Below are 15,689 nucleotides of genomic sequence, written 5' to 3'. Positions count from 1 at the left end.
CCTTTCCCTTATTCCTGCTCCCTGGGACTGCACTCTCCCATAAAAATTTTTTTTCAATTGTGGTAAACTACACATAATATAAAATTTACCATCCTAATTGAGATATAATTGACATGTAACTTCATATTAGTTTCAGGTGTACAGCATACTAATTTGATATTTGTATATATTGCAAAATGATCACAGCAGCACGTCTAGTTAACATCCATCACCTCACATAGTTACAAATTTTTCTTCTTGTAATGAGAACTTTTAAGATCTGCTCTCTTAGCAACTTTAAAATATATAATACAGTATTTTTAATTATAGTCACCACATTGTACATGTTGGAAGTTTGTACCTTTTGACCACTTTCACCCATTTCCCCAGCCCCCACCTCCTGCCTGGCAACACCAATCTGTTCTCTGTATCTATGAGTTCAGTTTTTTTTTTTAAATTTCACATATAAGTGAGATCACACACTATTTGTCTTCCTCTGTCTGACTTATTTCACTTAGCATAATGCCCTCAAGATCCATCATGTTATTTTTAAATGGCAGGATTTTCTTCTTTTTTTATGGCTGAATAATATTGCATTTTGTGTGTATGTGCATGTGTATCACATTTTAAACCATTTTTAAGTGTACAGTTCTGTGGTATTAAGTATTGATACATTTATATTGTTATGCAATCATCGCCACCATCCATCTTCAGAACTCTTCATTTTACACAACTAAATCCCTATTTCCATTAAATGATAACTCTTCATCTCAACCCCCACTCCTGCCCCAATAAAGTTTTGTTCATTGATTTTGCCTAGGTTACTACCTTCTCGGTAACCCACACCCAAACTCAATTCCACACCCAGCCTGTCTTTGTTCTTTTCTTTTTCTAAAAAACATATTTTTTATTTATTTTTGGCTGTGTTGGGTCTTGGTTGCTGCGTGCGGGCTTTCTCTAGTTGCGGTGAGCGGGGGCTACTCTTTGTAGTGGTGCGTGGGCTTCTCATTGCAGTGGCTTCTCTTGTTGCGGAGCATGGGCCCTAGAGCGCGTGGGCTTTGGTAGTTGCCACGCATGGGCTCAGTAGTTGTGGCTTGTGGGCTCTAGAGTGCAGGCTCAGTAGTTGTGGCACATGGGCTTAGTTGCTCTGAAGCACGTAGGATCTTCCTGGACCAGGGATCAAACCCATGTCCCCTGCATTGGCAGGCGGATTCTTAACCACTGCGTCACCAGGGAAGTCCTGTCCTTTATTAAAATGGAGAATCTGTGAAAAATAGCTTTGATATGTCAGGATGTGAATTATAATTTTTGTTTATTTCTTCTTTGTTGGACTTGGTTTCTTCTTCTTTAAAAAATTTGCCATTTAGCTCTTAGATTCTACATCTTTTTTTTTCACTCATATATCGAAGAACTCAAAAGTTGAGTTCTTGATGTGGGTCAGGGACATGGGCAGCTAGAAGTTGGTACCCTGTGCCCCTACAGCTGCATATGTCTCCACATTTTCCTTTGTTTGACCCTTTTATATGGCTTCCATGGCATTTGGAAAAATATTTTGTAACAGACAGACATTATTGTGGCCTTGAGACAAGTCTCTGAGACAACTGTGCTTGCTACTTGGCGCCCTTTGCTCCAAGTAGCAAACACAGTTGCAGTCACTGGCTACCCGATGGCTGTGGATGAAGCAGGCTTCGTCCTGAGTCCTAGGGATGGTGAGGGTCCAACATCATGTGGAAGTGCAGCCAAGGATAACGGTGGAGCCCAGAGCTTCTCAAACATGGCTTCTTATCTCCCAGGTGCATGAGGGTGGGGTTTCTCCTGTGCTTTTGCATATGGTGTGTCCTCCTGAGCACTCTATTTTGCTCAGTGGAAGAAACTGATCTTATATTAACTTTATATTGAAAACAACAAATCTACTGTATGGGGAAAATGCGAATTTTCCATTAATTTTTATGCTATATAATATTTACAAATGCTGCCTAAATGTCTCAGAATCTCTAGGGTGTGTGAATCTACTCTTCTCTATCATTAGGGTTTCCTTGGAAAAGTCTGAAAAGGGCAGTGTTAAAGCACTCCTTGGCCTCTTTGGCCTTGCCCTCTTTTAGTAAGTGAGCTTGAACTTGGTGATTTTCTGTCCCTTTCCTTTGAATTTGAGTGTTCCTGACCTTGGCTTGACCACCTGGCTCTCACCTCTTATGTTCTTGACCTTGCTTCTTCTTTACTGATTCTCTCCTCTGGTTCAGATTTTTTTTTTTTTTTTTTTGGCTGCACCATGTGGCTTATGAAATTTTAGCTCCCTGACCTGCGCCCTAGGCAGTGAGAGCACAGAGTCCTAATCACTGGACTGACCGCCAAGGAATTCCCTGGTTCAGATTTTTTACGTTTAAGTTTTTATTTCTGGTCTAAACTCTGTTTAAAATCTTAGCCAAAGGCACCTGGGTCCTCCTGACATTTGGGCAAAATGAAGCAAAGGATAAAAACCGTACAGGACTTCCAGTTCCTTGGACATAATTTCCTCATTCTTCCCTTTATTCCTGTGCTTCTTTCTCTCCATGTTTTAGATGACCTCCATGTAGTTATTTTAAATGGCTGTTTTATAAGCAACCTTTCCACTTCAAAATGTCTCCAAACTTTCTTTCCTGTTTGCAGACGAGCTTTTCTTACCAGGGTTGCTGCCACTATGCTAATTTACTGTCCTTTAACAATCAGATTTCTTGTTTTCCCCAAATTTTTCAAAACCTGAGAATTAAATTTCCAGAAAGGCCAAACCACTGCATTTCATCTTGACTAATTTGTCATATGGGCAGACTTCCCACTGCAAAATCAGCATGAGGTTTTTTTGTATTTTTTTTTTTAAAGAAAAAGAAAGCAGTATGATTCTTTGGCAGACACTCACCATTACTTTACCACTAATCTGATAAAATTCCATCCCTCCACTCCCCAAAAGCAAATTTTGAGCTAAACTTTCAACTCTTTTTTTGGAAAGGAGGTTAAACAAATGCACTCAATTTTGGGAAACAGATCTCCTCTAAGCAAGGCAGGCTGATCTACATTCCTGCATTTCTCATGCTGCAGAAGGAAAAGTTCATAAATGTAAGGGAATGCTTTTCTAAAGTTATCTGTGAAGGGAAAGGAATAATTACTTCTGTGTGGTTCAAACCTGGGCACCATCCAGATTCCCCCAATTAGCTGTGAGAACAGTGCCTGCTATTGTGTCTCAGGTTTACCTTGAATTCTCCAAGGACATGTTCTTTTCTGATAACCATGAATATTAGAAAGCAGGATCCTACAAGATTCTTCTTTCTTGTCTTGAAGCAAAAGGGGCCCGTATGACTACAAGAGAGGTTAAGAGACAAGCAATTGCTGTAAGCATTTCATTGCCAGGGGGTGAAAAGGAAACTATGACATCATTTTTAATATTTTCTTAGGGAAAAAATTAGAAACTTCTGCATTATGAGGGGTGACTGGATACAGATACTTCTTCATGCATGGGGAAATGGTGGGAGTTATAAAATTTGTTTATTTTTCTTTACTTGTGTAGCCCTGTTTTTCAGTTTGACTTGTCCTTCTGAAGTCACCCTGGCTTAGGGGTAAAATTAAGATGAAAATAAGTAACAAATAGGCTCTACCTCTACAAATTCAGAAAATTCCAGATTCCCAAATTCCTCTTACACAGTGTTAGGAGTCCACATGGAGTAATTTCTCATGTGCTTCCTGGGTGCTACGTGGCATCTGCCATTTCCCGCCTTTTCAGGTGTGGTTCACACTGGAAAGAACAGACTGCCATATTGTCTTTCCTGATGACCCTGATACCTGGTATTAATGTTTTAGGGTCTGTGTTGGGAGCATCATCGTTAATTCTCACCTGTTAAGACACCACTGCTGGGACTTTCCTGGTGGTCCAGTGGTAAAGAATCTGCCTTACAATGTAGGGGACGTGGGTTTGATCCCTGGTCAGGGAACTAAGAGAGAGAACTAGAGAGAGAAAACCCGTATGCCACAACTAGAGAGAAACCTGTGCTCCGCAACAAAAGATACCGTATGCCTCAATGAAGGTACCGCGTGCCGCAACTAAGACCCGATGCAGCCAAAAATAAATAAAATTTAAAAATAAATAATAAAATAAATCTTAAAAAGAAAAGACACTACTGCCAATTGGGATGCCTACTGCAGGGGTGAGGCGTGGCAAAGCTCATGCCAAGACTGCTGGTGGCTCTTGTTCATGGTGCTACCTCTGCACAGAGGTTGTTCTGAGAAAGCCATTGCCCCAGTGTGGCTCCATCTGTGCTCTCAAAGCACCATGGAGTATCTGTGGGTGTTTCTTTCCTTTTAATAAACCTGTCTCAACTTAGGACATGAGGCATGTGTCCCTAAGACTGGCAGAGTAATCTGCACAACAGGCACATATTTTATTCAGAAATCTTCCTCTCTTATTTGGCTTCTTAGCGTGAAATGGACCTAGCATCAATTAACCTTGATAATTTCCCCTGTGACTCCTTTGGCCTTTGTGCACATAGCCTGTTCTCAGATGTGCTTGGGTATGCCTTACTCTTAGAGTGAGAACAATTGAATTAGCATGACTACATGCATTTGACTCCATCCCATGTAGGGAGCAAATGTATGAACTAGGAATGTAGTGTTTTGCAAGATCTGTCCAACACACGGATCAGAATGAGGTCTCTGCCTCACCTACATAGGCAAGGACAGGCCTATGTTTTGTGTATGTGTGTGTGGCAGGGGGAGGTAGAAATTCTGGAGCCCACTTCAGCATCTTTTGTATAGTAACTCCCAAATCTGTGATTACAGTCTAGATCTTTCTCTGCTGCTGAATCTCATCTTCGCCTCAGAATGATTCTCCTCCTATGATCCCTGTTTCCATCAATGGACCAACCAGTTTTTGTGCTAGAATCATCCTTACATCCTCCAACACCTGCACAACCAAAAACTCAATTACCAAATTAAACACTAAACCTCTGATAATTCTACTATTATGGAAAGGGACAGAAGGGTGAGGTCTATGAGACCTGTTTTTTCTTTAGGAAAAAAGTACTGGAAAATAATACTCTAATAATTGAAACACTGAAGTAATACTCCTGTCTTAATAGGAGGAAAACTTTTCCCTTATAAGTATTATGGGATGAAACCAATCAAAATTCTTTTTCTCTCACTTATTAGTATCTTCAATAGCCAAAACAACGTAGGCTTTAACTTGGCCATATTTAAGACATGAAAAAGAATATATTGTCCTAAATATAAGCATAATTGGGGAACACACATTTAGTGAATTTGCCGCAGGTGTGTACATTTTCCCCTTTAGGGCAAGGTAAGGAAATCACTATGTGTAATTATTTAGAAAATGGTGGCTGTACCCTGCACTGTATATTCAGAAACATTTTATAGGATTTAAAGGGAACAGATGACCCATCTGTAAATGCCTCTCAAGAAACCAGTCAAAATAGAAGGTGGATCTATTTGCTGATGGCTGTCTAGATCTGTTGAAGGGAGGTCTCCAAGACATCCTGGATGCCCTGGGGTCCTGGGCAGGGGAAAGGAGGCCTCCCAGTCAGATGGACTCTAAGTTTTTCTGTGACTGGAGACCAAGGGTCACATGATGGGCTCCATCCCATCTGTAAGCTTGGTTTAGTGTGGAACTAAGTCATGGCTGGACCCACTGAGGGAAACCTTGTCTCATCTGAACCTGTGAATTAACAGTTTAACTAATTGAACATCTAATTCAGCTAGTTAAATATCTAACCAACCTGCTTTTAAACGTCTGCTACAAACCCTGATGGTTCTCTGCAGGGTTAGTTTTACATGAGCTCAAATAGCTGCAGGAGATTTCAGATATCTTGGGATACATAAGGGAGCGACTCTAGAATAAGGTAAAAAGGCACTTCCAGGGGTTTAGACGTTCTTCACTTCTAGCTCTCACATTAAAATGGAGCCTTAGGTCCTAAGACTATGTAATGTATTATAATTTATGCTCTGGTGGAATAAAGAGTTATAATTTTCCAAAAACAAATTGTCTTGAGAATTCAGTAAGGGTTTCCCTTGGTGAAACAATATTTTGCAGTTTGCAGTAATACAACAAAAGGGCTACTGAAGGTTGGTTTATCCACAATGAGACATTTGCACAGAGCTTAGTTAAGTCAGCACGAATGTCAAACCAGAGGAGCTTCAGGTATTGGCTTTCCTGACAATTGGCTATGTGGCTTTAGACAATTGATTTAAATATGCTTCTTTTTTTCTTTTAAAGATTATCTCTCCATTTACTTAGATTTTATTTGATTTCTTTCCACACTGTTTCATAGTTTTCTGGTCATAGATTTGTACATATTTTCCTAGATTTATAATTATTCCATTTTTGTGTGCTATTGTGAATGGTTTTTTTAAAAATTTCAGTTCTGAATATCTGAAACCAACATAGTATTGTATGTCAAGTATATTTCAATAATAAATTAATTAGTCAAAAAATGTCAATTCTGATTGTTCACTGTTGGTGTAGAGAAAATACACTGAATTTTGTGTATTGACATTGTACTTTGCTATTTGTTTTCTCCCTTCTCTGTCATCGAGACATGAGATACTGAGTTCATTTCCATTTCTGTCCAGCCCCCATGGTACTGCAGATCTCTTTTTTTCCTTTTTCCTTAAAAAATTTTTTTTATCATTGTGAGAATGTTAAGCATGATATGTACTCTCTTAATTTTTTTTTTTTTTTTTTTTTTTTTTGCTGTACACGGGCCTCTCACTGTTGTGGCCTCTCCCATTGCAGAGCACAGGCTCCGGACGTGCATGCTCAGCGGCCATGGCTCACGGGCCCAGCCGCTCCGCGGCATGTGGGATCTTCCCGGACCCGGGCACGAACCCATGTCCCCTGCATCGGCAGGTGGACTCTCAATCACTGCACCACCAGGGAAGCCCAACTCTCTTAAATTTTTAAGTGCACAATACAATATTGTTAGCTATATGAACAATGTTGTACAGCAGATCTCTTGAACTTATTCATCTTGCATAACTGAAACTGTACCCATTGAACAGCAAAGATCTAAACATTCCGAACTTCAGTGTTTCTTTTTTTTCCCCAGTGTCTATAAAGTTTTATTGGAACACAGCTATGCACATTAATTTATGTATCATCTATGGCTGCTTTTGCATTGAAATGCAAGTTTTTTTCACCCAGCTTTATTGAGGTATAACTGACATAAAACACTGTGTAAGTTTAAGGCGTACAACATGATGATTTGATATATGTATACAATTGTGAAATAATTACCACAATAAGGTTAGTTAACACTTCCATCTTAGATCTCTGGAACATATTCATCTTCTAACTGAAAGTTTTCAGTTTTTGTCAACATCTCCCTATTTGTTCCACCTCTAAGCCCCTGACAACCGTCATTCTACTCTCTGCTTTGGTGAGCCTCACTTTTTAAAATTCCACATATAGGGCTTCCCTGGTGGTGCAGTGGTTGAGAGTCTGCCTGCCAATTCAGGGGACACGGGTTCGTGCCCCGGTCCGGGAAGATCCCACATGCTGTGGGAGAGGCCACAACAGTGAGAGGCCCGTGTACCGCCAAAAAAAAAAAAATTGATAAAATTCCACATATAAGTGAGATCAAATAGTATTTGTCTTTCTCTGACTTATTCCACTTAGCATATTACCCTCAAGGTCCATCCATGTTGTCATAAAAGGCAGACTTTCCTTCTTTTTACTGACCAAATAATATTTCATTGTATTTACAAACCACACTGCTTTATCCCTTCATCTGTTCGTGGACACTTAGGTTGTTTCCATGTTTTGGCTATTGTGAATAATGCTGCAGTGAACATGGGGAGCAGATATTGCTTCAAGAGAATGATTTCATTTCCTTTGGATATATACCCAGGAGTGGGATTGCTGGATCATATGGTAGTGCTCTTTTTAGTTTTTTGAGGAACCTCCATACTGTTCTCCATAGTGGCTGCACCAATTTATATTCCCACCAATAGTGTACAAGGTAAAGGTGTGTTTCTTATCTGTGAAGTGGAGCAAATAATATCTATCTGAATTGTTAACTCTAGCCTTAACATAATGCTGTAAAGTGTTTATGAGAGAGTTCTGTGCTTCCTGTGTACAGAGACACTATTATTAATTGCCTTATCTCTGGAGGTGATGAGAACCGTCCTGAACGGAGTTGTTTGTGGAATGTTTGGTACTGGAGCTAGCACTCACACATCGTATTCTAGGTGTTTACATGCCATTTTCTCCCACTAGACTGTGAATTCCTTAAAGACAGGCAGGGCTTTATTGGTCTCTGACACCTAGTAGGATCCAGGTGCATGTTTCTAAATAAATAAATAAAGGGCTCAGATCCTTAACCTCAGAGCTGCTTAAAATTTTTTAGTAAATAATTTGAAGAAGCCTAGATGTCAGGCTTTTCCCCCCTCCTTTCTCCCTTCTTTGACTAAAAAGCAAGGAATGCATTATCCAGACGGTTGGCTGGAGGGAGATTTTGGTAAAGCAATTAACTAGAAATGTATTATTAAATGTCAAACCCACCACAAATTAGCATGAATCTAAGACTTGTGTTTTATGGGAGAATTCTCACGTTATTTTTTTCATGATTTTTCTTTGAAACTATTTTAACAATTTGCCATAAGAATATTTTGGGTTTGGTCAATTTATTGTACTAGGTTTTTTCCCTAGAGGTGAATAGTTTTGTTGAACAAAATTCACTAGTTCCATATCAAATCTACAATATAAGATTGTTGAATGTGATTTTTTTTAACTTTCTAGACTAAATTGGAAGCTTACGGGCATTGAGCCTAGAAACATATGCTGATGTAATTTATATGTAGAAAATCTGTGTTCATATTATTAATAAAATCACTATTGTGTTCCAATCTTTGTTCTCTGGGGATATATCTTAGTAAATCACTTCCTGCCATTCAGATACCTCAGATCTCAAACTGCCTGAAGCTTTAACAGATTCATCAGAAAATACAATTCAAAAATCCAAGAAGGTTACGATGACAGGAAAAGCATTCCACATTTCTCCTGCAAGGGTGGGGAGGGGACAGGAAGGAAAGGAGAATCTGGTTCTTCTATGTCTGAAAAAAGACAGTTCAGATTAATTACTAGTGCCTTAAATAAGAAACAGGGAAATATCCTCCAAAGATGCAGTCACTTTAGCCTGCCATAAACATTTGGTACTCATCCTCAGGGTCCAGGAGCAGAGAAATTTAGACACGTGTGAAAAAAGTCAGGCAAACACATCTTTAAAAATGAAAATTGGAAGTAAAATGCATTGTGCTCAGAGTTATCAACTTTCTCTGTATCTTGAGTCTGTCACTTTAACAACTCTGGAATTTTCGAGGTTTCTTGAGTAGGTAGGTATCAATATATACTATGCTCCCCCCCCCCCGGATAGAGCATATTTTACCAATTTAGTTTACAAAGCGAATTTAGGTCTTCCCTTCGTGCTTAACTTACCTGTAATGTGTGGGTTCTAAATGTGTTTCCATCTTCTGAGGACCATTCTCTCCCATTGCGTTGCCAAGATGTGCTGTCCAGATGTGAAAGGCTAGGTCACTCTTAACATTTCTTCAGAGCAGGGATCTCTTAGTGGAAGAGAGTATGTTATTTATACAATGACAGGTTAGCAAAGGATGTCTTCTGTTTGAGTAGACAAGATGCATCTGAACTTTCGTTTCTTTTCCTGTGCAGCCCTGGATTTCTATTATGGGGGATGTGATAGAGAAGGGGCTGAGAATTTGGAGAAGGTTTGAAGAAGATGTCAGATTGATTCAGGTCTATTATTTTCCAATTCTTGAACACTCAGGTTTTATGTGCTTGTTGCTACCTGTGAGTCTGAATTCTTGGGAAGCAGCCTAAAAATGCTGGCAGGTCTGCCTTGCAGGTTATCGACGCTGGTTCTACTTGGTAACCATTGGTGTGTTGATAGGACCAGTGACATGTGTGAATCAAGATCATTCAAAAGATGAATTAGATGATTCTGGCTTTTTTCTATGAAGAACTGACCCTCAGCAGTTAGATGTAACCCTCATCATTACATCAGTTAGAAAAAAAAATCCATTTTTGAAAAAGGGAAACACAAATGAAAGGGAAAGCAGATGGTCTGAGAGGCCATGTAGTTCTGTGCATTGATTCCACCCATAAAGGGGGGTTTGATAGTCCCAGCTGATCAAGAATACAATAGGACTCTTTATATTCCTTCTGCTTCTCTTTTCCTTGTCCTTATAATTAGTTTTCCAGCACTTAAATAAAGGTAATCTCAGTGGTTCTTGCGCTTGTTTAGACCCCAAACATTCTGCACAAGACACCTTGAAAGCCCTGAGCTATGTATTGCGTTTAACACATCATAGTAGGAAAAAAAAAAGAATTTGGAATTAGAAGATTTGGGACCTAAATATTGGGCAGGCACTTTACTGAATGGTTTTGTGTCAATTTCTTAACCTTTCTAAATCAGTCTAATATGCCCAGTAGTGGGATTGCTGGGTCGTATGGTAGTTCTAGATTTAGTTTTTTAAGGAACCTCCATACTGTTCTCCATAGTGGCTGTATCAATTTACATTCCCACCAACAGTGCAAGAGGGTTCCCTTTTCTCCATATCCTCTCCAGCATTTATTGTTTGTAGATTTTTTGATGATGGCATATACCCATATGTGTATATGGTTTATACCCATATGGGTATATGGCATATACACATAATTCAAAAAGAGTCATGTACCACAATATTCATTGCAGCTCTATTTACAATAGCCAGGACATGGAAGCAACCTAAGTGTCCATCGACAGATGAATGGATAAAGAAGATGTGGCACATATATACCATGGAATATTACTCAGCCATGAAAAGAAATGAAACTGAATTATTTGTAGTGAGGTGGATGGACCTAGAGTCTGTCATACAGAGTGAAGTAAGTCAGAAAAGGAAAAACAAATACCATATACTAAAACATATATATGGAACCAAAAAAAAAAGAAAAAGAAAAACGGTTCTGAAGAACCTAGGGGCAGGACAGGAATAAAGATGCAGACATAGAGAATGGACTTGAGGACACGGAGAGGGGGAAGGGTAAGCTGGGACGAAGTGAGAGAGTGGCATGGACTTATATACACTACCAAATGAAAAATAGATAGCTAGTGGGAAGCAGCCACATAGCACAGGGAGATCAGCTCGGTGCTTTGTGACCACCTAGAGGGGTGGGATAGGGAGGGTGGGAGGGAGACACAAGAGGGAGGCGATATGGGGATATATGTATATGTATAGCTGATTCACTTTGTTATACAGCAGAAACTAACACACCATTGTAAAGCAATTATACTCCAATAAAGATGTTTTTTAAAAAAATCAGCCTAATAAGTAAAACAACAATAATAATATCTTTCTCACAAGGTGGTTGTAAGGATCCAATGAGATATATTACATTGAACCATTGAAAATTAATTTTTTTTGACCTTCACAAAGTGCTATTTTAAATGGGCTATTTTAAACTCATATAAGCAATGTTTTGAAAATTGTAAAATACCATGTAAAATTTTAGTTAAAGTAAAAAGGTACTTTTTCTCCTCATTTATGAGGGAGAAGTGGAACCTTCCTAACAACTGGAGAACCAATGTTACCGGAAGGTATGTGTAGAATTTAAGGAGAAAGGCTGAGGAAGATGATGATATATAAGAAAATGAATTTTTATTCTTTGGGCAACCTTTTGCTACTTTAGTATGGAATGGTGATTATGTTTATCCATTTAATGAGCTGTATATATGTGAAATATTCACACCATTCCATGTTAATTCAGAAACTGAGCCACTGATATTAATAAACCATTATCCTTTTCAAAGGACAAAACATTCCCTATTCAAGCCTCTCAATAAAAACCCTCCAATTTAATAGGATTAATGAGGTCATTTGGATGATATTCACACATTGTGTAAAGGAAAAGTAACTTGATGTTAAAGGTCATCTGAAATAAATGATCCATATAATATTTATTTTAAGAAAATAACAATGAGAAATATAACACCAGAATTTTCTTTAGGTGATTATAGTTCAAGTAAGGCTTAGGAAATAAACTGGCTAACAGTGGTGGGTATTACACTTGATAATGTTTTCTTCTTATCAAGTTGAGATATGTTATACATAAAGCATATTTCTGCTTCCCATCTTTCAGACTGATTTTCTGAAGCTATAGTTAATAGCTTAGGCTTAAATCCTTTAAAAATGATTGTAACAGTTGAAAGTGGAAGATTTAAAAGGGTAAATTCTCTGCATTAAGAGAAAAAGATCAATTAGGAAGAGCTAGTATTTTCCAAAGATGCAGGAATCCTGTAATTATATGGTTTCATGTAAAAATCAAATGAGGGTATTCACATTGAAATTCTCAGACATGAGTTTTTGGTCTTGGGTTTGGCAGTGAGTTATGCAGACTGTTAACCCATTTGCCCTTGTACTTTCACCAATAAAGACACTTCATAAAGGACTTGACTTTTAAAAAAAAATTATTGGAGTGTAGTTGATTTACAATGTTGTGTTAGTTTCTGCTGTACAGCAAAGTGAATCAGTTATATATATACGTATATCCACTCTTCTTTAGATTCTTTTCCCATATAGGTCATTCCACAGAGTACTGAGGAGAGTTCCCTGTGCTATACAATAGGTCCTTATTAATTATTTATTTTATAAATAGCAGTGTGTATATGTCATTCCCAATCTCCCAATTTATTCCTCTCCCTTCCTTTCCCCCTGGGAACCATAAGTTTGTTTTTTACATCTGACTCTATTTCTGTTTTGTAAATAAGTTCATTTGTACCATTTTTTTTTTTTTAGATTCCACATACAAGTTGTTCAGAACTGCCTCATTATGGATGATAAATTATATGGCCACCAAAGGTTCAGAGAGTTTTACTCTCAGGAATATAAGGTAGGGGCTTGAATATACCAGAACTTCCATCTGCCTCCTCAGGAGGGTACCAGGGCTATAAGAACGTTCACTGGTCCCCAGTTTTTGTGGTTGCTCCTGGTGTTATCCTCTTGTTTGCCCAAGGTGTTTGGTAACCTGGTCTTGTATTCAGCTTGTGAACGTGTCCTTGGAGTCAGCTGGTATGTTTCCTAGCTCCCTGGGAAACAGGGAGCCTGCCAGTGTTAGGGGAGAGGAGCAGTAAAGATGGAGTTGGTGGTGGTCTTGGGATGGACGTGGGGCTGAGTTACAGAAAAGCCTGTAGGCTCTTCCATCGGTGTTCTGTTGAATCACCTGGTCATGATCATAGCACTGGAGTTGGGAGTGGTCTAAGAAGTTAATCTAATTTCTCCTTTTGCCTCCAGTAGACCTATGCTGAGATTTTGATAGCCTGTGGAATCATGTTCTAGTATGTTATTGCAGCAGGTTTCCCCCTAGGCATATTTAGCAACTGATTCACCTGGAGAGTCTAACCAGCCTCAGCAGTGAATGTTTCAAAAAAATTAGTGCAGCAGGTTATTAAAATGGAAATATGGGCTAAAGTCCACCCCTCATAATTAAGATACAGTCAGCCCCCCATATCTGCATTCCTTCCATCCATGGATTCAACGAATTGCGGATCAAAGATATTTGGAAAAAAAAATTCCAGAAAGTTCCCAAAAGCAGGACCTGAACTTGCTGCACTCGGAAACTAATTACACAGCATTTATTGTGTACTTACAACTATTTGCATAGCATTTACATTGTATTTAGGTATTAAAAGTAATCTAAATTTTAAAAATAAATGTAATCTAGAGATGAGTTAAAGATGTTTGTAGGTTATATGCAAATATTATGCCATTTTACAAAAGTGACTTGAGCATCAGTGGACTATGTTATCTAGGGGAAATTCTGGAACCAATCCCCCTCAAATGCCTAGGGAGGAGGGAGAACTCTGTGTGTGTGTGTGTGTGTGTGTGTGTGTGTGTATACACACATATATACATGGATATACATATACATATATATGTATATCCATGTATATAATTCCAAAATGAGGGTGAAGGACAGGTTGGATATGGACAAAGCCCAGTCTCATTATTCCTGTATCCTTCCCACCCACATTAAGGTTATAACAGACAGATTTTGGAGATTAGAGCAGAGGATCTTTAAAACAATCTGTCTATGTGCTGCAAGTCCTCCCCAGCATTGGGGGAGAGCTATGGTTGTCTCTTACCTAAATCACAGGGAGATTGATTTTAATGGGACAATTTGGACTGCTTAATATGTGGCCCCTGCAGTTTGGTAGATAGAGTGACCCGGTGTTGGACTCAAATTTAGAAATCTATAGGATGACTGACCGACTGCCCCACTGCTGTGATGGTGAACCACGGGAGAGCTTCCCGCATCCCTGGGATCAACCTGCATTCAGAGTTTGTAGGAGCACAAGACCCATGAGTATTTCTTATGGACCAGGCTTTCTCATGAGAGAAAACCAGAGTAGGGTTGTCTCACTTCCTCCCCAGGCTTCCATCTGGAGGGGCATGACTTCCTCAACAGAAAGACACTAGAGGCCTGCCACTTGAAGTCTATTCGCTGCAGGAAAAGGCTCTGGCAACCAGCTGGACTAGAGAATCATTTGCCCAGATGGAAGGAATTGCAAGTACAAAATCCCTACCAATAGGGGGAAAAGGTATCTGAAAAACCCACAGAAATATTCAAGAGAAAGAAAGTCAGCTTTAAATAAATGTCAAGTCCAGAGAGCACTGTGGTCCTGTTGTCGGACAGTAGCATCCAAGAACATCTCAGCCTCCTTTTCTCTTCTCCTCTCCTTGCTCCAACTCTGGAGGGCTACCAGATGTGGGCAGAGGAATGGAAGATATAGATGGGGAAAGAGAGAATGTGCCCGCAGCATCTCCTCCTCCAACTGCAGCCTTCCTCTCTGCAGTGGACCAGATTTGGGGGTCATGAAACATTCTTTAAAATTTAAAACAAGATGAAAGCTTTACCTATTACATGTCATGGGGCATTTTAAATCTGAAATTGACACTGCTATGTGACTTGGAGTACAAGCTGTTCATGTTGTATAAAAGGGACAAGAAAAATAAAGGAGGCTGATCAAGTTTTCTTCTAGGGTCATGGGAAGAAATAGCCCCACAGAGCACATCTAAAAGGACAGTAGGGAATAAAAATGAAGTTCCTGTCTGATTTCTTTTATTTCCATGTAATGCTTACTCTGTTCTCTCAAGTTGCAACCTTTGATTTTAATAAATATATTTAGATTGTCCTTGTTTTCTAACAGTACTTAAAATATATCTGGCCAGGTCACAATTTATTAGTGTCACCTTTAAATTTGTTTACTTTGTTGTTGTTCTTCTTATGAGACAGTCCAAGAATTGAAAACACATTTTCAAATTGACACTAATGATTATTAATCAGTCCTTCCTGCATTGCTTTTTTTAGTTTTGTAATTTTACATTAGTGCTAATGATATGCTATTGTTTTTTTAACTGAAATAGGCCTTCCTGTAGTTGTCGACAAATAAATCATATAATTGTCACACACGCCTGCACAAATTATATTTGTTAGTCCTAACATTTATATGTCAAGTTTCTGCTGCTGGATGGATGGCATTAAAAAGGCACAGTACACTCAAATAGGAATTAAACTTGTCAGGGCAGCATTTTGTGAGGCTTACTGTTGACCTGATGCACACCAAAATTTAACTGAAATTGGTGTTTTCCCAATTCAGATATCCAACTGTAGTGAT

General features: G+C 38.9%; 1 long non-coding RNA gene across 3 annotated transcripts in view; it reads left to right on the top strand.

Moving 5' to 3' along the window:
• The window catches only part of LOC132492255 (uncharacterized), an 87,525-nt gene extending 72,356 nt beyond the window's left edge, over nt 1–15,169 (top strand). For all 3 annotated transcript variants that reach the window (XR_009532799.1, XR_009532796.1, XR_009532797.1), the window contains 2 exons: nt 12,811–12,904; nt 14,446–15,169. This is a non-coding gene — a long non-coding RNA (uncharacterized LOC132492255). The remainder of the gene's footprint in view (nt 1–12,810; nt 12,905–14,445) is intronic.
• The last annotated feature ends 520 nt before the right edge of the window (nt 15,170–15,689 follow it).

The sequence above is a fragment of the Mesoplodon densirostris genome, chromosome 6 (genome assembly GCF_025265405.1).
Source record: "Mesoplodon densirostris isolate mMesDen1 chromosome 6, mMesDen1 primary haplotype, whole genome shotgun sequence".
Taxonomy (NCBI): Eukaryota; Metazoa; Chordata; class Mammalia; order Artiodactyla; family Ziphiidae; genus Mesoplodon; species Mesoplodon densirostris.
Note: the sequence above shows the minus strand (reverse complement) of the source record. Positions and strands in the feature narration are given on the sequence as shown.